This window comes from Momordica charantia (genome assembly GCF_013281855.1).
Source record: "Momordica charantia cultivar OHB3-1 chromosome 4 unlocalized genomic scaffold, Mcharantia_2.0 BLBB01000004.1, whole genome shotgun sequence".
NCBI classification, from domain to species: Eukaryota; Viridiplantae; Streptophyta; class Magnoliopsida; order Cucurbitales; family Cucurbitaceae; genus Momordica; species Momordica charantia.
Genome location: NW_028275162.1, coordinates 14,562,964 through 14,585,799, shown reverse-complemented (window position 1 = coordinate 14,585,799; position 22,836 = coordinate 14,562,964). Strand labels below are relative to the sequence as shown.

General features: G+C 39.7%; 1 long non-coding RNA gene across 1 annotated transcript; it reads left to right on the top strand.

The window, feature by feature from the left end:
• The first annotated feature begins 17,281 nt into the window (after nucleotides 1-17,281).
• Nucleotides 17,282-19,533, top strand: LOC148211902 (uncharacterized). The gene is made up of 2 exons (XR_015790400.1): nucleotides 17,282-18,053; nucleotides 19,269-19,533. It is a non-coding gene; the product is annotated as an uncharacterized LOC148211902 (long non-coding RNA).
• The last annotated feature ends 3,303 nt before the right edge of the window (nucleotides 19,534-22,836 follow it).

Here is a 22,836-nt window from a genome sequence, read left to right as displayed (position 1 = left end):
GTGAGTTATGGACTCCTGCCCGTGAGGGCTCGTCCTTTCATCTGTATGGGTGAGAGTGGCCCGAGTTATGATAGGAAGGCAGCTTCAATGGAAGCTAGGGCGTTAAAAGTGTCCTAATGAAAGTTGTGGCTTGAAACGTTAGATGTCTTGAGGGAATGGTTAAAAGAAGGCTAGTGAAAGAGCTTTTCTTGTGGGAGAAACCGTATGTCACGATTCTTATGGAATCTAAAAAAGATGAGTATAAAAGGGAGTTGGTAAAAAGTATTTGGAAAGGTAGATATGTGGAATGAGATGAGATTGGATCCATCGGAGCTTCTGGTGGAATCCTTGTGCTTTGGGATAGGTGGTCGGTGAGGGCCGTAGAGGTCATAAGGAGTGTCTATTCAATTTCAGTAGGCTTTGAAGTTCCGCTTAAAGGAGTGTGTTAGATTTCGGGGCTGTATGGTCCTCCTTCTTCCAGAGGTAGGAAAGCCTTTTGGGAAGAGCTTAGAAATCTTTTTGGGCTGTGTGGTGAGAAGTGGTATTTAGTTGGGGACTTTAATGTGGTTAGATTTCCGTCTGAGAAGTCTAGTGGAGGCAGGATTTTAAAGTCTATGAAACATTTGAATTCTTTCATTGAAGATTGCAATTTGGTAGACCCCCCTCTTGCCAATAGCAGGTTTATCTGGTGCGTAAGGGGTGTTAGTGGTAAACATGACAGGTTCCTCCTCTCTAAGGGGTGGTTAGAGAGCTTCTCTAGAGTTAGACAATTTTTGGGGCCCAGGATTACCTCGGATCATTGGCCAATTTGTTTGGATGCTAATATTGTCGAATAGGGTCCTTGCCCATTTAAGTTTGAAAATATGTGGCTTTGACACTAATCCTTTAAAGTCTCTTTGCCCTCGTGGTGGAATGTTGAGGTTCCTGGAAGCTGGGAAGGATTTCGTTTTATAGGAAAGTTGAGGTCCCTGAGGAAGTCCCTGAAAGTTTGGAATATTTCAGTTTTTGAAGATAACCGAGTGTGGAGATTAGAGATTTTGGAAAGACTACAAGTTTTAGATAGGCTGGAGACGGAGGCTGGGTTATCGGAGGTCCTAAGGGAGGAGAGGTTATCTCTGCGGGGGACCCTTGAAGAGCTCATTCGTAAAGAGGATGTGAGTTGGAGGCATAAAGCCAAGGTTAGCTGGGCGAAAGATGGCGATGGCAATTCAAAGTTGTTTCATCTTGTTGCTAATAGGAGACAGAATAAGAATGCCATCACGCAGCTGACTAACGAAAATGGGAAGGTTTTGAAAGAAAAGCATGAGGTGGTTTTGGAGGTGGTCTCGTTCTTTTCCAAGTTGTATTGATAAGAAAACAATAGCCAATTGGATCTAAGAACCCTTATGGTTATGCAAACCCCTAGATCACAAGTGCTAAAACCCCCAAATCAAGATGATGTCAACCCAAGGAAGAAGTTAGAACGGATTTACCTTGATGATCAATATCAAGAGTAGAGAAAACTTGTTTCTAAACTCAAGATTCGAACCACTCCACAAGATAGCTTGATCAAGGCTACTTGAATGATTCTAGCATGCAATTCTAAAACACAAGAAATGCAAAGGAAAAGCTCATGGCTCAATAAGTTTAAATTTCATTATCTCAAAACTCAAATCTCAAATCTGTTTTTTTCCAAGGGAACAAGCTAAGCTATTTATAGCCTCCAAAACAACCCTTCAAGTAACCTAAAAGAATTGTAAAGGTTGTAACTCCCTACTACATCAATACCATAACCACCACTAACACAAATAAAACTTAAAACACATAAATGAAATGTTTAAAACTGAAATACAATTAAACATGCTTTAAATCCTAGAATGAAACTCCTACACCATAAAACCAAGAGTTTGTAACCCTTCAAGAGTGAATGAATTGGAGTTTGAACTACTTTCAAGTACTTTGAAGTCTTGTTCATTTAATGCATCTTGAGTTCAACTTAGACTTCCATTAATGCAACTTGAGTTTGTAGTAAATGAAGTTGGACTTGTTCTTGACTTAATTCAATGCAACTTGAGGTTGCCATAAATGACACTAGAGTGCATTTAATGCAACTCCAATTTGTTGTCAACTTGGACATAGGATTCTCCAACAACTTCCTTTAACTCTTGAAGACTAAGACACTTTGGTTCATATCATCCTCCCTGTCTTCAAAGGATTCGTCCTCGAATCAAAAGAATCTCCTACATCAAATGGACGAAAATCAGCAGCATTGAATATGTAATTTTCATTGAACTTGCCGTGTAGAGCACTCTTAAAATCATCAAATGTCAAATTTATAGCTCTACATGAGTTCTTCTTCAACTTCTTTCCAAAAGAAAAGCGATCTTCCAATAGTGTCTCCAAACCCAATCACCCCGCTTGAACATTGTATACTTCCTTCCATGAATGAATTTAGAAGCAAATTGGGACTTTTGCTTCTCACGAGATGCTTCAGCCTTGTAAACCACATGTTGAATGTCATTTTGTACTTTGGAAGCAATCTTTGGTTCAATCTTCTCAATGAGTGTTCTAGCCTCCTGTAAAAACTCAAGGGAAACACTAGACCAACATGGTTTAAGCTCTCCCGTTAGATAACAAACGCCTTTGTACAAAAGATCAAGAATGTTTTGTTTGGAAAATAAAACATAGTTGACATCACAAACTTTTTCAAACAAGCTTACATTCTTGGCTTTTCTCTCATTTTTCTCTTTAGGCCACAAACTAATCTCATGCTTTTCTCTCACACAAGATTCTTTTTCAAACAATTCACATGCTTTTGTCTTGACCTCATGCGCCTTTTTTCCTAACTCACACACAACATCATATACATCTTGAGGAGTAGGTGTTACAATAGTAGAAGTGTTACAATCAAACAATTCATTGCAATCTAGTTGCTTACTAAATAAAACACTATCAGCATGTGGCACTAGGTCACAAACTATGTCTTCTTGAATTGGATCACTTTCTACCTCAACAATAGGCTTAATGTTAGTTGGTAAACTAAAATTCTCTAAATATAAATGAATCTTAGAAAATGGTTTAGGTTTAGTATACCTTGTAGACTTCCTTTGGAGATGTTTCTCAATCTTTATGGCTATTTGCACCATCCCTTCTAAATCCTCATAAAATTGAAGATCAAGTCGTTCGGCAATTTCCTTCTTGAGTCCTCTTAAGAAACGAGCCATTGTAACTTCCTCATCCTCATAAAGATCAAGCTCCTCAAACAACATTTGCATCTCCATGTAGTAAGCCTCCACGCTATTGCTACCTTGTCTCAAAGATCTCAACTTATAGAAACACTTGGGAACAAAATGCTCTCTCATTAAATGCTTGAGAACATACCATGAGTTTATTGGACACTCAAAGTTCTTCCTCCTAGTCAAAAACAATTTATCCCACGAAGTAATTGCATAATCTCGAAGTTGAGCAACAATGAGTTTTACCTTTACTTCCTCACTTAATGGGTAGTAATCAAAGACACGTTCAACTTGCTGTTCCCATTGAATGTATTCCTTCGGGTTTTTACTTCCATGGAACATACGAAGTTTAGCCTTGATGCTTCTCAATATAGGATCAACTTTATGAACTCCTCCTAGATTTCTCCTTTGGACAGCATTGCAACATCCACCATGTTCCCTTCCTTCGACCTCCAAATACTCCTTATGGTGCATTGACTTATTCCTCCTCTTTTGCTTCAGATGGGTTGGTTGTCTTTCAATAGATTTGAGTCTCGAGTCCAACCTTTGAAACGTCTTTGTCAAATGCTCCATGTTGTGGAAAAATTTTGCATAATTCTCTTGCTGAGACATGGCTGCAAAAGAAAGCAAAGTAACAAAGAAAGATGGACCTCACAAGCACTCCCTCACGTGTTTACACTCGTAAAGGTATAGTCACTCGTGGTTACACGCAAAAACGTCACTCTCAAGAAACTCACAATCTCATTCACATAAGCCAATGAGCAAAGTTTGCAACTCAAGTGGTTAGACATAACACACAAAGAAACACTCAAATAACTTGACTATGGAGTAAATTCAAAACTGAAATTAGAAACAAGCTAAAGAAGAAAGTGACAGAATTGGAACATGATAATTAAGATGGAACAAGAAGTTCAAAAGACCAGAAAATGTAACTCTCGAACAATTAGGCTATTTTGAGAATTTATGGAGTTTAATTTAGCCTTGACAACAGATATGAGTTACACAAGAAAAACATCATGAGAATTGAAAAAGAAATTGCTGGAAATTAATTGAGACAATTGTAACCGCCAAAAATTTAATGAGTAACGGTTAGTTGTGGAAATAAATCAAAACACAATTGATATGATTTATTACCAACAGCTAGATTAACAAAAATAGGCAATTTCAACAGCACAACTCAGATCTAGCATGATTTGGAAGTAAAAATGAAAAGAACAAAGAATAACACATGCTCTCGGGTATAGCAGTTTTCCAGAATAGAATGTCAATTTTCGAAGTTTTCACCCAGAAGCAAATTGAATCACAAGATATGAAATAAGACAAAGTTGTAGATAAGACAGAGATCTACAAACTCATAGAAGACAACAAGACGAAAAGAAGAATGGAAATGACACTTTTTTGTATTTTAGATACATGGACAGAATGTAACGAGATGAACAATAAGAACAAAAATTTCAAAACAAAGAACAAGAAGAGCAATACGAAAACGGAAACATATATCCGATCTAGAGCCTAGTGCTCTGATACCAAATGATAAGAAAACAATAGCCAATTGGATCTAAGAACCCTTATGGTCATGCAAACCCCTAGATCAGAAGTGCTAAAACCCCCAAATCAAGATTATGTCATCCCAAGGAAGAAGTTAGAACGGATTTACCTTGATGATCAATATCAAGAGTAGAGAAAACTTGTTTCTAAACTCAAGATTCGAACCACTCCACAAGATAGCTTGATCAAGGCTACTTGAATGATTCTAGCATGCAATTCTAAAACACAAGAAATGCAAAGGAAAAGCTCATGGCTCAATAAGCTTAAATTTCATTATCTCAAATCTCAAATCTGTTTTTTTCTAAGGGAACAAGCTAGGCTATTTATAGCCTCCAAAACAACCCTTCAAGTAACCTAAAAGAATTGTAAAGGTTGTAACTCCCTACTACATCAATACCATAACCACCACTAACACAAATAAAACTTAAAACACATAAATGCAAAGGTTTAAAACTGAAAATACAATTAAACATGCTTTAAATCCAAGAATGAAACTCCTCCACCATAAAACCCAGAGTTTGTAACCCTTCAAGAGTGAATGAATTGGAGTTTGAACTACTTTCAAGTACTTTGAAGTCTTGTTCATTTAATGCATCTTGAGTTCAACTTAGACTTCCATTAATGCAACTTGAGTTTGTAGTAAATGAAGTTGGACTTGTTCTTGACTTAATTCAATGCAACTTGAGTTTGCCATAAATGACACTAGAGTGCATTTAATGCAACTCCAATTTGTTGTCAACTTTGACATAGGATTCTCCAACAACTTCCTTTAACTCTTGAAGACTAAGACACTTTGGTTCATATCATGTATGCCCCGATGGTTAGCCCGAGACCCTTCCTTGAGGGGCTGGATTGGAATGCTATTTCGAGGAGTGAGAGAGAAGGCCTGGAGGCGCCGTTCACCTTGAAGGAGGTCAAAAAGATGGTGTTTGGCTTTGACAGGAATAAATCTCCAAGACCTAACGACTTCTCTTTGGCCTTCTACCAAGATAATTGGAGCAAGTTAAAGAGGATCTTATGAAAGTCTTTCGGGTAATCTATGAGATGGGATTTATCGATTCTTCTATGAATGAAACATATATCTGTTTAATCCCGAAAAAGGAGAACACTACTAGGGTTCAGGATTACAGGCCTATCAGATTAGTCACAAGCTTATATAAGAATATTGCTAAAACCCTAGCAGACAGACTTGGGAAAGTGCTCTCTAGTACTATTTTGGATGTTCAAGGAGCTTTTGTTTCACGGAGGCACATCAGGTGCTCATTGCTAATGAGACAATTGAAGACTATAGGAAAAGGAAACATGATGGTATCATTTTCAAGTTAGATTTTGAAAAAGCTTATGACCATGTGGATTGGAGCTTCTTGATAGAGTGTTGGAGAAAAAGGGTTTTGGAACTAAGTGGAGACCTTGGATTTAGAATTGTCTCCGTTCAGTCAATTTTTCCATCCTCGTTTATAGGGGCCTAGGGGAAAGATTCATGTGACAAAGGGTCTGAGACAAGGAGACCCGCTTTCCCCTTTCCTATTTATTCTCGTAGTGGATATCTTGAGCAAGCTGATTTCCTCAAGCGTGGATAAGGGTCTTAGAGGACTTCGCTATTGGAAGAGATCAGATAAATCTTTTCCATATTCAATTTCTTGATGATACGTGTTGGGACTTTCTCTACCTTGCAGCTTGGAGCACACTCGATTGAACTCACACGTGATCAGTCAAATATTGCAAAGCCCAGGGGCGGGGTCGATCCCGCGACTAAGATAGTCGCGCCAGAGGTCATGCAGCAGCTTCCCGTGGAGCCCCCTACGGATCATCAGGTCCGCCAACCATTCAATCGGCTATGGATGGAGGTTTCAGCAAACGGGTAAACCGATGCAAAATTGAGGAAGGTCGATGATCGCTCATCCCTCGTGTTCTCCCCCGTGAAGTGATTAATTCGGGTATGCAATCCCTATGGAAAAGAAAGTATTCTGATTAGAGGAAATTTCCACCCTCGGATTGATGATCCATTCCGCCCTTCCGTATAGCCAGTATCAACTCGGACACTAAAGTGGAAGTGTGTTGTAAAAAGATTAGAGACTCATGCAAGCGCACACAGTCATAAGTAATACTCGGAAGTAATCCAAGGTCGAATCCTCAGTGACTTGTTGCTTTTCAAAATCAAGTAATGCAATAAAATGGTTCAAATATGCAATCGTGATTTAAGAAGAAAAATGTGATGAAATGTTGTCGTTTGAGGTTTTAACTAACAAGCAATTTAATAAAACTCAACCTCCTTGTCTCCTACCTTAGTTTTGATGCAAAAATATGGAAAGCACACTATGTTGGGAAAATGCACCAGACGTAATTCTTGGCTTTTCTTGGGATTTGAGTTCTACACTTTCACTACCGCTTTTGGTTGCTGCAGAGGCTAGGGTAACCTACAATAATATTCCTATGTGTGATTACAATCCTAGAGAATATCTACCAACTCATTTGTATTATGGGTTAGAGGACCGATGTCTAGGACAATGTTTTATACGCTTATTCCTAAATCACATCTCATATTGGTTTCCTATTATTTTACCTAACTCACCTTTCCCAAGGTTGGGCTTTGGTGTATAAATCAAGTTCCCACTGGCCAAATTGGAAAAAGACGTAAAGAGAAGTTTTTAGAAACCAACCCAAAAAAGTGTCAAGCGCAATCTGGCCAAAATCCCAAGCGTGTTGAAAATGAAATCATTTGACTAAGGCATTCGACAAGGAGGTTGGTAACTAATTTAGAACATAATTAAATGAAAGTAAATGCACGAAAACATAAAGAAAGTATTTTTCATTCAATTTAAATGAATAAATAAGTCGTACAAGGAGTTCTAGCTTGGCCCTCTTCTCTCTCGAGCGTGAGGGGAGTTGAAACTCGCTAAAGAACTTTAAAATAACAGAATCAACAAAGAATGAAATTAAGAACTTGAATTAAAAGCAATACAAAAGGTAAAAGCGTGAAAAATAAAGAAATGAACAACTAGAATATGAACATAAACCCTAAAAATGTGTTCTACAACTAGAGAGCATCTAAAAGAAGATGAAATGAAGCTTGGAAGGGATGGTTTGCTGATGGAGGGATGACTTCCTTTTATCGCACCGTAGGTTGGTTGAAACCCCCCTCCATTTTAGGTGGAAAAGGGTTGAGATTCACCTAACCACCTCACTTGGACTGAGACTCGCGGTTTTGAACATGTAGGAAATGTGCTCCTTGCCTTCATTAATCAAAACGTGCGTTTTGACATTTTGTCCTCCAAAAATACGCCAGGCACAATTCTACAAAAAACAGGTTTCTGTTATTTTCTTCCAACTTTGACTGTATTTATCTCATATTTTTCCTAAAGTACTATAGTTTGACTTTTATGCAGAAATAATCTATGCATGTTCTACTTTAAGAATATGTGGTCCGTTTGGCAAATAATAATGAGAAAGAGGTCAAAAACGTGGTCAAACAGGGTACCGACACATGTTTCTACAGTAAAAAGTCAACCCTAACACACCCCAAATTTAGCCATTTGCTTGTTTTCAAGAAAAAACAACAACAAATCTAAAACAATCAACATGCTAAAAAGATGAATGCGCAACAATCCAAAGATTCTAAGTAAATGAGTCATATAAGTCTCAGGAAAAGCTCCACAAGCTAAAATGTCCTAACTTTACTTTCAAGTCAATATACCATAATCCATCCTTTGTTTTGAAAATAAAAATAATTCTAAATCTCCTTTTTTTATAGAACACAAAACTCTTTACAAGACCAGGGAATATGCACACTTCTGTTTTGATTCAAAAAAAATTTACATCAAGAAGACAAGTGGACTGGCTACTAGCCCCTGAGGTTTTCAACACACTAACATCAGTTTCCAACCACAGCCACTCGTAGAAACTTGTTAGGTAGCAACCCGGCATAAAATGATGTCGATAATGGTTTTCACAAAGTCACCTTAATATGTAGGCTACCACCCTCCAAGATGCTGACGCCACCCATTTAAAGAAAATGAATGTCTATAGTGGGACTCGTGAAAAAGTAAATGCGTTTTCTTTCCTCTCATGTTTCTTACCACTTTTTTGTTACTCTTACTTTTATTTTTCTTTCCCCCGCTCTTATTTTCTCTCAAAACTATTTTTCTACTTGCTTTTCTTCTTTTATACTCCTTTTTCATACTCTTTCTTTCGAAAAAATTTCTTGCATATGACTCTTTTTCTATAAGACTCTTTTATTGATTGCATTTTCTTGTTGACTCTTTTGCGAAATATAAAAAACATTTTCTTTAAAATAAAAAGACACACACTGTCCCCCCCAAACTTAAGGGAAACGGTGTCCTCACTGGGGAAAGAAATTTTGAAAGATGCAAAATTTTGGCACAAAAAGGACAAAGACTTCCAAAGCAATGAAAAAAGTTAAGGTTTCAAAACAAAAAGAAGCAGAGCACGGTTTTATAACCAAAATAAAAGGAATGGAAAACTAGGAAATATAACCTATTCATGCCCTTAAGAATTTTCATTGACATGATACAAAAACAAACAACAAAGGAAAGCATTTCATTCAAAAAAAAAAGAACATGTTTAGAGTTTAGAAAAGATACATTGAATAAGTTAAAGACAAGCTAGCAGCTAGAACAAGGAAGCATGCAAGCTTGAACTTTAAACATATGCAAAAAAAAACAACGTATATACCTTCCTAACAGCACAACATCCTAACAACTAAACTAAAACTAAAACTAAACAACCTACCTTGGAAACTAAAAGAAAAAGAAAAAAAAAACAACCTACACAATGTAATATGCAAACTAATCTAAACAACCTAAACTAAACAACCTAACATACAAAATCAAGATCCAAATATCAAAGCAAAGAGAGGGAGATACTCCCCTATTCATCATCGGAAGACTCATCGTAGATGGAATCTATAGGAAGACGGGAAGAAGATGGTAAGTCGGCTGCAAGCTCATCTGGGAATGAAGGTGCTTCATCACCGTATATCTTCTTGAGGAAAGCACAAGTGGCACGTTGAGTAGCCAAAAGAAGCTCGTACTTGTGCCGAAGCTCATCATATTGCTCCCTAGTCACCACTCCTCGGGTCTCGGGATTCGCAGTGGTAACGGGAAAATCTCCCTCTCGAACAAGCTAATATCCCCGAACTCGTCTTAGGGATGCGACCGGCTTTTTGGGAGTCACTAAATTCGCATCATCAGCTTCTACTCTCGCCTGCAAGCACAGCTCAGTTATTAGTCTAGGAAAAACAAGTGGACCTACCATTTTCTCAAAGCAACTCTGTATCTCGTTTCTTATGAGCTCCTCAAAGTTGAACTCAATGCCCTTCATGAGGATGTATACCATCATCGCCCTATTGCGCTTAATGGAGGAATCATGAGAAGTGGGGATCAATCGGTTCTTCACCACATACGTCCAAACCGTTGCTTGCTCATTGACGTCAAGGGGCTTTAAGGAAAGCTTCCTCGTGGTTGAGACGGTCCAAGTCTTGTGTGGTCTACACATAAGCCTACATGCCTCCTCCACTTGCTGATCCGATGGATGCACCAAAATCTCATTACCTATGGCATTAAACACATCCAACAAACCATAGTGAGTGTTAATAATGGAAGGCGAGAATTTTACTACTTTACCCCGTACTCTCACTACATCCCATCGGTTTGGTTGATGGCAGTGTAAAACTCTTTCACCAAGGCCTCCGATACACGCGTAGTTGGGGCAAACAACGTCTCCCAACCATTATCCACAAGCCTCCTCCTAACATATTCCGACACAGGCTCTTGTGCTTCATCAAAGCCCCACTCAAGTAAAATTTCACGTGCTGTGAAGTTGGGCTTTTCGCACCTCCAATCTCACCCTTTTTACTCTTGATGGTGTCTGTTTGGTAGAATCGGGCTCCTCTTCATTGGCCTCCTCGAGCGTCCTTCTGTCCCTCTATGCACCCTAGCTCTCTTGGCTTTTTTAGATGGACCAGCCTCGACTTCTTTTTGGGCAGTCAAACGTGCTACAGCGGCTCGGGTCCTAGGCCTAAAAATTGCACCTGGCGCAATTTCTGCCACTTTCTTTCTTCTTTTGTTTTTTTCACCACTTCGGTCAAGCTCGCCTCCTCATCTGAGGTCTCTGCAGTAGCCACAAAGTTTGGATGAAACATTCAAACTTGACAAATAAGGGGTCTTACCTTGTGAAGAAGAGGAAGACGATTCCTCCATGGCCTCACTAAGGACGTCCACAGGACCAGATGTTCCTTCTTGCTCATGTGCAGGGGGCTCCACATCATCTTGCTGAGATTCATGCACCGGAGTTCGTACTCTCACTTCATATTGAGAGATATCATCATTGTCTTCTTTGTCTTCAAACTCATCTACATGCACTTATTGGGGTAATTCTCCAAGATTTTCATCCTCTCTATCAACATTCAATTGTCCTTGTGCTGTCCCACTGTTTCCATCATCCTCTAATGGATCTTCTCCTCTTGCTTCATTCAACGCCACCAAAATTTCGGCAATTTTCGGCATTGTCCTTTCCTATTCTACATCATTAAAAACTAGGGGCTTTTTAGTCAAGATAGGATCTAGAAAAGATGGAGACAAAATACCTTGTAGAGTGGCCGGTGGAGTCTCATCCAAAATTGCGCCAGGCGCAATTTTGCACTGAATTTCGACCGTGGCCGAATCTGAATGCTCCAAGGGCTCCGTGTCATCCTACGGCGTATACTCATGCTATTTAACTCAAGTTGAATCTCCTCACTCACTTTCTTTGAGTTTTCCATGAATTCTTGCCATTTTATGTTTAGTTCCTCAATTTTCGCATAAACCATCTCATTCTCTTTATCCCTAATTTCTTTATTTCAATTGAACATCTCCGCTCTCTCTTGAAGTTGAGCAATTTCCTCATATAAGGCATCGCCTTTTTCCTCTAAAGTTTGATTTTTTTTTTAAGATGACTTTATTAACTCCTCCTAATTTCTTCTCACTATGACCCTCTTTATTAACCCTAGCATTATTAGATTCCATATTAATTTTTTCAGAATTTGTACCACCTATGGATAGATTTCTCCTAGGGTTCATTATTATAGCTTCCTAATATTTTCTTCTTTGTTCCCTAGGATCAAAAACTAGCTTTTCATGAGAAATCCTAGGAGGTTCAAGAGGAATCATATCCGGTTTGGTTGGTGGAGGCAACAACACTCTCTTCTTCTCATTCTCTTGATCGTGTGGCTTGGAGGAAGATGAACCTTCCATGGTTCTTGATCTTGCTTCATGATCAACAACGGAAAAAAAATCCCTTCAATAAACCCTAAGTGTGCCGAAAAAAAGAGAGATGAGAGAGACTTTGAGATTCTTTGAGATTTCTTGAGAAAAGATTTGAAACAAGTGAGAAAATCTTGGTGAAAATCGTGAATGGGGTGTTTTAAAATCCTAGGGCTTTTTGTTTTATGTTTTAAAACATATTAAAAGCATAATTTGGTTTAAAATTGGGCCTCTTTTTGATTTAAAGACAACTCAAAGCCCATTTAAACATAACCCACATAAAGCCCACGAAAGCCCTAATCCATAACTCAAAAATCGATTTTTTTTCCTCTTAAATTGCACTTGGCGCAATGTTGACGAGGGTTGGATCTTGATCCTGTAAAATTCAAATGCAAAAACAAAAATTTTATTTGGAATCTACACAAAAAAAGCCTTAAAGACAATGTAAAAATTTTGCAAAAAGAAGACAAAAAATATTTTACATAAAAACGCCTCCCAAAATGTCTGAGGAACTGTTTCCACTATTTTTTCACGGGTCTTTCAGTAATACAGAGGTTTTACCTCTGTCAATATACTCACCATAATATTTCTTGACCTGATCCCCATTTACCTTAAAGATATTACCTTTGGAACCCTTTAAATCCACCTCTCCATGTGGATAAACATGTTCAACTACAAATGGGCCCGACCATCTAGACTTAAGCTTACCTGGAAACAACTTTAATCTAGAGTTAAATAGCAAAACTAAGTTTCCAGGTTCTAAATTCTTGTCCATTATCTTTTTATCGCCACTTTTTGTTTTGTTCTTTGTACATCTTGGCATTGTCATAAGAAAATTGACGAAACTCATCCAACTCATGTAACTGGAGCAATCTCGCTTCACCTGCAGCATTTAAATTTATTTTCCGTGTAGCCCAAAATGCTCTATGTCCTAGTTCTAACGGAAGATGACATGCTTTACTAAAAACAATGCGATATGGGGACATGCCTAACGGAGTTTTATATGCAGTTCTATAAGCCCACAAAGCATCATTAAGTTTAATAGCCCAAACTTTCCTCTTCACGTTCACGGACTCCTCTAAAATTGACTTTATTGCCCTATTTGATACCTCCGCTAGTCCATTAGTTTGAGGGTGATATGCAGTAGCAATCTTATGGTGAATGTTATACTTTTTAAGAAAATTACTTAATGCCCTATTCAAAAAGTGCGTACCCTTATCACTAATCGAGCATCTAGGTGTACCATATCTAGTGAAAATAAACTTTTGCAAGAAGAGAGAAACTACCTTGGCATCGTTAGTAAGGGTGGCCAGAGCCTCAACCCATTTCGAGACATAATCAACAGCAAAAGGGATGTAATTCTTACTGAATGAAGGTGGGAACGGACCCATGAAGTCGATGTCCCAAACATCAAAAAGTTCAACTTCCAATATTGGGTATAATAAAGGCATCTCATGCTTCCATGTCAAGTTACCTGATCATTGACAACGATCACAACCTTGAGCAAATATGTTAGCATCTCGAAATAGGGATGGCCAGAAGAAACCTCTTTGGAGGACCTTTGCTGCAGTCTTACGTCCAGCAAAATGCCCACCATATGGTGATTTGTGGCACGCCTCTAAATCTTCTTCTGTTCATGCTCAGCAACACACCTGCGAAGAATATTGTCAGGTTCTAGTTTAAACAAGAATGGCTCATCCCATCTATAAAACCTAACATCATGAAAGAACTTCTTTATCTGGTGCTTACTCAAATCATTAGGAATTATTTTGCTAACCAAATAGTTCGCATAATCAGCATACCAAGGGACTTAAGAAATAGCTAAAAGATACTCATCCACAAAATGCTCTTTAATCTCACAACTATCATGCTGCAAAGTAGACTAGCCTAGAAAAATGATCTGCTACTTGGTTTTCTGTTCCTTTTCTATCTTTTATCTCTATGTCAAACTCTTGTAGCAATAAGATCCATCTAATCAACTTAGGCTTAGCTTCTTTTTAGCAAACAAGTATTTAAGTGCAGAATGATCAGTAAACACTATCACTTTAGTCCCAATCAAATACGAACGAAACTTATCAAATGCAAAAACAACAGTCAAAAGTTCTTTCTCAATCACAGCATAGTTCAACTGACTACTATTCAGGGTTTTACTTGCATTATAAACAGGATGAAGAACTTTACCTTTTCGTTGACCCAACATCACACCTACAGCAAAATCACTTGCATCACACATTAGTTCAAATGGCAAGTTCCAATCTGGTTCAATTATGATAGGTGCTGAGCTAAGTGCACTCTTAAGTGTCTCAAAAGCTTTCAAACAATGTTCATCAAAAACAAACGGTCGATCCACTTCCAACAACTAACACAAAGGTTTAGAAATTTTTGCAAAATCTTTTATAAAACGGCGGTAGAACCCCGCGTATCCTAAGAAACTTCTAACACCTTTTACAGTTGTAGGAGGGGGTAGTTTAGCAATCAAATCTATCTTGGCCCTATCGACCTCAATTCCTTTTTCTGAAATTCTGTGACCTCAGACTATACCTTCACGTACCATAAAATGACACTTCTCCCAATTAAGCACAAGGTTATTCTCTTCACATCTTTTTAAAACATTCTCTAAGTTCTGTAAACAAACATCAAACGACTCACCAAACACAGAAAAATCATCCATGACAATCTCTACCGTGCTTTCTATCATGTCAGAGAAAATAGGGGTCATGCATCTTTAGAAGGTAGCGGAAGCGTTACAAAGACCGAATGGCATCCTTCGAAATGCAAATGTCCCATAAGGACATGTGAACGTGGTCTTTTCTTGGTCCTCCAGAGCTATAGTAATCTGGTTGTAACCAGAATACCCATCGAGGAAACAATAACATTCCTTCCCTGCAAGACGATCAAGCATTTGGTCAATAAAGGGTAATGGAAAATGGTCTTTACGAGTTACCCTATTTAACCGACGATAGTCTATACACACTCTCCAACCAGTTACCTTTCTTGGGAACGCATTCAACCGGGCTAACCCAGCTTCTATCCGAGATGGGGTAGATCACTCCAGCATCTAACCATTTCATGATTTCCTTTTTTACCACCTCTTTTATTTTGGGGTTAAGCCTCATTTGACACTCGATAGAATTGGTGGCTCTTTCTTTTAGGATGATTTTGTGCATGCAAAAAGTAGGGCTAATTCCTCTAATGTCCGCTATGGTCCATCCAATAGCCCTCTTATACTTAGATAAAACCTGCAAAAGCAAAGATTCATGTTCATTAGACAAATACGAAGAAATGATAACTGTCAAAGTATCGTTTAAACCCAAATAAGCATATTTTAAATGAAAAGGTAGGGGTTTCTTCTCCAATTATGGAAGTTCAATGATGGAAGGTTGTAATGCCTTCAAATCAGCTGTGGTCGGCTGCGAAAGCTCGAAATGCTCAAATTGGGGCAAAATTGCGCCAGGCGCAATTTTGGCTTCTTTTTTTGCGGCCTCCAAATCTAACTCTAAGTCTTCCACCATCATTTGCTGGATTTCCTCCACGATTGCCTCTATTGCAGAGCAGTCTTCGACTTCATCCAAGAGTCGCATTGCATCAAGGACATTGAAGGTGACTTGCTCATCATTGACCTTCATAGTGATCTCTCCTTTCCTAACATTAAATATCGTATCTCCAGTTGCTAAAAATGGCCTCCCAAGAATGATCAGCACCTCAAGATCTGCTTCACAATCCAAAATTATGAAATCAGCGGGAAAAATAAACTTATCGACTTTAACAAGCACATCTTCTATTTTTCCTTCCAGTTTCTTAATAGACCTATTCGCTCGTTGCAAAGTGACGGTAGTGGGACGAGTTTCTCTTATATTTAACTCTTTAAAGACAGAAAGAGGCATAAGATTAATGCTTGCTCCTAAGTCACACAATGCTCTTCCTAGGTTTTTACCACCAATTGAGCAAGGGATAGTAAAACTACTTGGGTTCTTACATTTAACAGGCAATGGATTTCCTAGAGCATCACTACTACACTTTGTTAGGGCTACCGTCTCATGTTCTCTTAACTTCTTACGCCTAGATATGATGTCTTTCAAAAACTTAATGTAGTTAGGCATTTGTTCTAAAGCATCTATGAAAGGTATATTTATATGCAACTGTTTTAGAATCTCAAAGAACTTCTTAAAATTACTATCCTGATTCGTTTTAACTAGCCGTTGGGGGAAAGGTGAGGGAATCTTAATATTACCTACCTGTGGAGTAGTGTTGGGCACTACTTGCTTACCTTTATCTGCCTTCTTACCGTTTTCTTCTGAACTTACGGGTTCTGCTTTCTCTTCTTGTTGTGGATTGGAGGTGGATGCAGGAACAGGTGTAACTGCATCAGTTCCTTCGTCTGGGAGTGAGGGTCCTTCATAACTTAGCTCGCTTCTCGTGATAACCGCCTTACAGTGCTTCTTTCCCTCACGATCTCGCTTCGGGTTCTCTGTGTGTCCAGGCAATGTACCTTTGGGTCTAGATTTTTGGTCATTTGCTATCTGCCTCACTTGCATCTCCAAGTTTCTTATCGCAGCATCAGTTCTTGTCATGAATTTTTTTGTTGAAGCTTCACTTCTTGTCATGAATTCTTTCATCATGGCCTCCAAACTTGCTTTGCTACTACCTTGCTGAGTATTATTTTGAGCTCTTTGCTAATTGTATTGTTGTGGATGCAACGCCGGTTGAGTTGGAAAACCAGAAGGAGTGAAATTTTGTTTGTATTATTGCGTGGGTGCTTGCGCATTACTACTAGCTACTCCTTGGTTACTCCAAGACAAGTTTGGATGGTGCCTCCATCAAAGGTTGTAAGTGTTCAAATAAGGATTGAAGTTCCGCTAGGCACCTTGACCTGCATAGAAAATAGACGCTGGATTAGCTGGACAGTTCTCATATAAGTGGTTATCACCACAATAGACACAAGATATATCTGAAATTTGTAAAACAGGTGAGGGTTCAGGCATCGCCGAAGTGGCGGTTTTGGTTTCTTTCTCCATTTTCAGTTGCTTTAACATCTGGTTCATAGCCGTCATTTGGGCTTGCATTGAAACTACTGTGTCTAACTCAAAGACTCCGACTGATACTTGCTTCTTTGGTAACGACCTTCCTATTTCGCCTTTGTAACGCCCCGAGTCCCTCAGGTTAGTTAGTCTCGAATCAGGAGATTTTTATTTTTTTAAATTAAAACTCTAATTAAATTTATATTTATCGGGCTCTAAACTCTAATTAAATTTATATTTATCGGGCTCCGTGTGGTTGGTTTTGTCTTAAGTCGGGATGGATTTCTTTTCTCTTGGGCTTGGTCATGTTGGGCCTTTATTGGATTGGTTTGGTTTTAAAACAAAGGAAAAGAGGAAAAAGAAAACAAAAATCAAAAGGGACTTTATCTTCTTCTTCTCCTTCTCCCTTGTTGCCCTAGTCGTCACCCCCTTTCCCCTTCAATTTCCGGCGTCTTCTCCGGTGACGACAGCTAGCAGCACGAGCGGTGGTCGGCGTCCTCCGACAGCAGCAAACTGCAGCGTGTTTCCGGCGTGGGTACACGGTTTGCGGCGGCAGCTCAATCCGAACGACGACGTCCTCGCGGTGGCGACAGAGTTTCCCGGTGTTCCAGCATCTCCATGGCGACGGCGCTCCCGACGATGGCAGCCATTGCAGCAGGTATTTCTTCTCGACGTCGTAGGTAGCAACAGCTGCGGCGGGTGGAGACGACGATTGCCCAGATCCGACACCTTCGGGCAGACCACGAGCAAGTTCGACGGCGGCGACGCGTGACTGCTCCGATTCTCGCCAGATCCGGCTGTCTTGACTGCGGCTTTCCCCTCGACGTCGCGTCCTTCAGCGCCCCGTACCTGCAGCACCCCTCCCCGACACGGACAGAAGTGAACAGCTCGTGCTTGGCCCAGATCTGCGGCGTTTTCTTCCTCCCGGTGACTTTCGGTGTTGATCCACATCCGTTCGAAGCCCGATTTAGGCTACCCACACCTTGGCGAGCTAGATCTAAGTTACCCACACCCCTACGAAGTCAATTTTGGTGGTAATGAGTCATTTGAACTCTCTTAGAATTGATTTCGAAGGCTGAATAGTGTACATAACTTGCTGTTTTTTTCTTTTTTAGTGCTTAGGTGTGAGATTGACGCAAAACTTAAGGGCGCGGTTGTGAATAAGTAGACAAGGGGCGTGTGCGTGCGTTAATGTGTGTCAGATGGCCTCTAATGTGCTGTTTTTGTGATGTTCGATATTATTTTTGATACGCTGATGTGTTAGGTAGCTCTCGGTTGTGGTAATCTGTATTCTTGGAGTATTGTTGAATATTTGTCGGTGATAATGGTGTAATTTCTGCTTTGCTAAACTGCTGAGAATTTTTGTGGGGATGTTTGTTGTTTGAATATTCATGAATTGTTCGGCGTGTTTCGTGTGTTTATTATATCTAGCAATGCTTATTGAATATTGATGTTGGATATTAAGTGTTTTGGGTGAACTGTGTTGGGCTCTAATTGTTTAAAATTTGTTTGGTTATGTTTGTTGTGACAAAACTCATTGTGGAGCTGTTGTTAAGAAATGTCATATTGTGAAAGCATGATTGGTTTATCATTCCATCATTAGAATGTTTTTTATGTTGTGGAAGCATACTGAATTGTGTTTGTGAGCTGAAAGAAGCATAGGTCATGGCTTAAGAAAGTATATAGTAAGACTCTGGTGAGAGTTGGACTCTTGGAGAAAGTGAATGGGTGAGTGTCAGGGCCTCGGGTATAAATGGTCGGGGGCTGATACGTCACTAATTGAGTATCGAGGCCTCGGGTAAAAATGGTCGAGGGTCGATGCGAGGAGTCTTTTGGGAGGAAAGCTATTGGGGCCTTGGGTAAAAATGGTCAAGGGCCAATAGATGGTGAAGTCATCGGGGCCTTGGGTAAAAATGGTCGAGGGCCGATGCGGTAGTGTCGGGGCTCTGGGTAAAAATGGTCAGGGGCCGACTCTACTCGAAGAAGTTAACTGTGGAGGGCTAGGATAGCTGTGATAATCGTAGAGGTACTTGAGATGTTAGGGAGACTCGAGGTCGGTAGTTAATTTGTTCATGTTGTGGTTGTCGCCGAATGTTATAGAGTGTGCCTATGTTTGATTTCATAATGTGATGAAGAGCATGACTATGAATGTTTTCATAATTTTGTTGAGCATGATGTGTGCGTGTGTTGGTAAGGGCTACTTACGGAGTATATTATATACTCACCCCCCTCTGCAATTATTGTTTCAGGTGAAGGACTTGTTGGTGACCATGGTGATGAGACGGAGGAGACATGACGAGCGAGGACCATAGGCTGCGTAGTTACTTTTGCTTAGCTTAAGTTTTAGATGGTTAATACCCTATGTTTTGGTCAATAAACTATTTGATCTTATCTGAATAATTGGGAGGTTCCCACTTGTTTATTTTATCTCGGGATAGATGTTTGTTTTAGTTTTCTTCCATTCATTGAGTTCTGCCTAGTTGGAATAATAAATTTGCCTTGTGAGGCTGTCCACGGATGTTGTTGATTGATGTTCTATAGAATTGATTCATTGTTAAATTGATGAGAGGTGAAGCTTGGTTTTATATATGTATTGTACAGGGAGTTGACACCTCGTGTTTGGGGTTAGGTTTAAACAGTTGGGTAGTTAACGAGACTTAGAAGTGTGTGGGAAATTCTAGGGCGTTACAGCCTTGGTCATTAATGTCTGTCATCTTGTTTAAGATATCAACGATCTCATTAACCGACTTTTCTAACAACGAGCCATTAGCTGCGGTGTTCAAGATCATTCTCGATGAACGATCCAATCCTCTATAGAACTGTTCAATCTGCACACATGCGGGCAATCCATGGCTCAGGCATCTTCTCAGTAACTCCTTAAAACGCTCACAAGCTTCTTGAACTGCTTAATTCTCCTTTTGTCGAAAAGACACAATGTCTTTTCGAATGTCTGTGTTCCTGGTCAAAGTGTGGTACTTTGCCAAAAATTTCTCCGTCAGTTCCGCCCATGTGTTGATAGAATTTGGTTTTAGCGCGTTTAGCCAAGTCCTTGCATCATCGCTGAGAGGAAAAGGAAACATTTTTAATCTTAGTGCATCCTCAAAAACACCAGGAAGTTGAAATGTATTAGCTATTTCAATAAAAGATTTGAGATGGGAGTAAGGATCTTCGTTAGTCAATCCTCCGAACTAGCCCATCATCTGCAACATCTGGAACATGACTGGCTTAAGCTCGAACTGTGCGGCTTGGGGTAAAGGATTATTTATCCCTGAGTTTAAGTTGTGGAACATATAAGTGACATAGTTCTGCATGGCTACATCTTCATTATCTGCAAGAAGGATCGGATTAGGAATTTCTCCTGCTCGGTCTACTGCTCCTTCACCTGCCATATCTCCATTTTCACAGGTGGATTTTATGGCGGTGGAGGATCTTGTGGATTTCTATTCATCTCGATGGTCTCTTCTTCAATTTATACTTCTTCAACTTCTCTTTCTTTTTTATTTTCTGAATCTTTTCTCAATCTCTGCTCACGCCTTATCCTCTTAAGGGTTCTTTCAATCTCTAGATCAAAGGTCAACCGTCCAGACTCTGTGCTCATACACAACTCCCTTAAAGGTTAGATATAACAATTAAGTCCAATGACAGAGGTATGCAACAATCACACATGAAATAATTCACTTGAAAAGAATATGATTTGAAAACTTAAGTCCCCACCAACGGCGCCAAAAACTTGTTGGGACTTTCTCTACCTTTAAAAAGATTAGAGACTCATGCAAGCGCACACGGTCACAAGTAATACTCGGAAGTAATCCAAGGTCGAATCTTCAGGGACTTGTTGCTTTTCAAAATCAAGTACTGCAGTGAAATGATTCAAATATGCAATTGTGATTTAGGAAGAAAAATGTGATAAAATGTTGTCGTTTGGAGTTTTATCTAACAAGCAATTTAATAAAACTTAACCTCCTTGTCTCCTACCTTAGTTTTGATACAAAAATATGGAAAGCACACTATGTTGGGAAAATGCACCAGGCGCAATTCCTGGCTTTTCTTCGAATTTGAGTTATACTCTTTCACTACCATTTTTGGTTGCTGCAGAGGCTAGGGTAACCTACAATCATATTCCTATGTGTGATTACAATCCTAGAGAATATCTACCAACTCATTTGCATTATGAGTTAGAGGGCTTATGTAGGACCATGTTTTATGCGTTTATCCCATATTGGTTTCCATGTAACGCCCCGAGTCCTTCAGGTTAGTTAGTCTCGAATTAGGAGATTTTCATTTAATTTTAAATTAACTTTAATTAAATTTATGTATATCGGATTTCGCGTGATTGGTTTTATCTCAGGTTGGGATGGATTTTTCTTTTGGGTTTGTTTATGTTGGGCTTTTAGTTGGGTTGGTTTGGTTTGAAAACAAATGGGGAAAAAAATAAAAGAAACCCTAGGGAAAAAAATCAAAATCATCTTTTCCTCTTCCCCACTTTCAACCGCCACCCACCATTGCTCCCCATTCTCCAGCGACAGCACCTCACGGCGGCAACAGCAGTGACCGGCAGCGCTTCCCCATCTGGCGAACCTGTGGAAGCAGTAGATTTGTGCCGGCATCCTTGGAGCAGCGGCGGTGTCTCTTTTCCGGTGTTCCAGCAGCGACACAACCCCCCGGCAACAACGGCGGCGTTTCCTTGAACTTCAGCGGCGGCGCAGCGTGTTCTGCGGCGGCGCTATTTTCCCGTTGGCAGCGGCGGCGCGACTAGTTTTGCAGCAGCACGATCTTCCTCGGTGTTTTCTTTGGCATTTTTCGGCGTAGGTGTTTTTGGCGGCGTCTTGGCGTTTCGATTGATAACCCCGACCCGTGGAAGCGTAGTTTGGGTGACCCAGACGTTTGCTTTAGCGTTCAACAGCGTCGAAGGAGGATTTTGAGCATTTTCCCCTGCTGTAAAACGCAAACTGCAGTGTTTGTGGTGTTTGGCGATTATCCACATCCGTTCGAAGCCCGATTTAGGCTACCCACACCTTTGCGAGCTAGATCTAAGTTACCCACACCTACACGAAGTCGATTTTGCGGTAATGAGCCATTTGAACCCTCTTAGAATTGATTTCGGAGGCTGAATCGTATATATAACTTGCTGTTTTTCTGTTTTTAGTGCTTAGGTGTGAGATTGATGCAAAACTTAGGGGCGTGGTTGTGGTTAAGTAGACAAGGGGCGTGTGCGTGTGTTAATGTGTATTAATTGGTTTTCCATTGTGCTGTTTTGTGATGTTTAAGATTGATTTTGATACACTATTGTGCTAGGTAACTCTTGTTTGTGTTAATTTGTATGCTTGGTGTGGTGTTGAATATTCGCCGGTGATAATGGTGGAATTTTGTATTGTTAAACTGCTGAGAATTGTTGTGGAACGATGTGTGTTTACAAAGGATGCTCGTTAAAATGGGATTATTGCGATTATGCTTTCTTATGATGTGAGCGTGCTAGTACATGTTATATAAATATTTCTCTATGATGTGAGCATGCTGGTTGAGTGTATATAAACGTTCCTTTATGATGTGAGCATGCTGGTTGAGTATATATAAATGTTTCTTTATGATGTGAGCATGCTAGTTGAGTACATATAAACGTTTCTTTATGATGTGAGCGTGCTGGTTGAGTATATATAAACGTTTCTTTAGGATGTGAGCGTGCTGGTTGAGTATCGTTTCTTTATGATGCGAGCGTGCTGGTCCGAGTCATATCATTTTCTTATGAGATGGGGGTGTAATAGAAGCATGTTTTCGGACCCTGTTCGCAGGATAGGGGTTGTTGTGGGGTTGGTTATG